Source organism: Lepidothrix coronata, unplaced genomic scaffold (assembly GCF_001604755.1).
Source record: "Lepidothrix coronata isolate B3197 unplaced genomic scaffold, Lepidothrix_coronata-1.0 Scaffold285, whole genome shotgun sequence".
NCBI classification, from domain to species: domain Eukaryota; kingdom Metazoa; phylum Chordata; class Aves; order Passeriformes; family Pipridae; genus Lepidothrix; species Lepidothrix coronata.
The window spans coordinates 592,794-594,119 of NW_016690465.1; the positions used below are offsets into that span (position 1 = coordinate 592,794).

The 1,326-nt window shown below is 55.6% G+C and overlaps 1 protein-coding gene across 1 annotated transcript in view; it reads left to right on the forward strand.

Annotated features, from left to right (window-relative positions):
* The window catches only part of KIF9 (kinesin family member 9), a 23,935-nt gene that overhangs the window by 17,509 nt on the left and 5,100 nt on the right, over positions 1-1,326 (forward strand). The window lies entirely within an intron of this gene.

Here is a 1,326-nt window from a genome sequence, read left to right on the forward strand (position 1 = left end):
TCCTGCTGCTGTTCCCAGGGCTGGAACAGCTCTGCAGGGGGGTCTCAGCTGAGGGGGCAGAGGGTCAGAATCCCCCCCTCCCCTGCTGCCCCTCTGTGGGATCAGCCCAGGCTGTGGGTTCTGGACATCGGTGTCCCAGGGAAACTGTCCCAGGAGAATTTCCTCCTGGAGCACCTCAGCACATTTCCGTGTTCCTCCGTGCCCTCCACACGTATTCAGTGTTCCTCTGAGATCCCTGAAATCCTGTAGCTGGCAGGACAAGCTGCTGCAGCTGCAGCTGCACAAGGCACATCCCACAGCAATTCCAGCAGCTCGGAGCTGGCTGGCGGAGCTGGAGCTGTGGCAGTTTGCCCAGTGGCTGTTGTTTACAACCCTTTGCCAGGATTTTGGCACGGGAACAGCGTCCCACAGTCCTTGAGGAGCTGGAAAATGCCCTTAAGAGGTCAGTCAGGGGATGGCAGCAGTTGGAGCTTGGATTTGACCAGGCTGGACTGAGGATTGTGGGGACTCCCGGGTTCCTGGGTTGGAATGAGATGATCCTTAAGGTCCCTTCCAACCCAAACCATTCTGGAATTCTATGATTCTGCCTTCTGCTCCCAGATCTATCCTGCTCTCCAAAGAGCCTCATGCAGCACAGAGCAGCACCCATGGAGGGTGATGTTCTCCCTCCTCCTGCCCAGAGTGGTTCCTGTTGGGATGAGAGCTGGTGTTCGTGGGGGCATCTTGGCATCAAAGCCATTTCATGGAAAAGTCGGGAATGACACGTCCCACTTGGAATTCAGACTTTCTAAGCAGGCAGGACTTCAAAGCCATGGCAGCAGCACTGTGGGGTTGGCAAAGCAGGGAGCTCCAGGGTTTGGTTGGCAGAGGTGGCTGATCCAGGCTGGGAATCCAGCAGGGAAAGAGCAAAGGCATTTGTTTAACAATAGGGAGGAACAATAGTCATTACTTTTGTGGAAACTCAATCCATTAGAGGCCTGCTTTCCAGGGAATGCTCAGTTCTGAGGCATCTCCTGAGGAATATGGTGTCTGTGTAAATAACTTTGTTCTGGGAGTATCCTGGGGGACACTGGGTTTGGAGGTTGGCATGGGAATGATGCCAGGGCACAGCCAGAACATAGGGATCCTCAGAGAGGATCCCATCAAACCTCATCCATGGCCATTCCCAAGGATGGCCAGGCACCTTAAATCCTGGAATCAGGTTGGGGGTCCACAGGCACAGGACAAACACTGAGGGGTTGGAGCATGTCCAGGGAAGGGAACAGAGCTGGGAAGGGGCTGGAGCAGCAGGAGCAGCTGAGGGAGCTGGGGGGGCTCAGCCTGGAG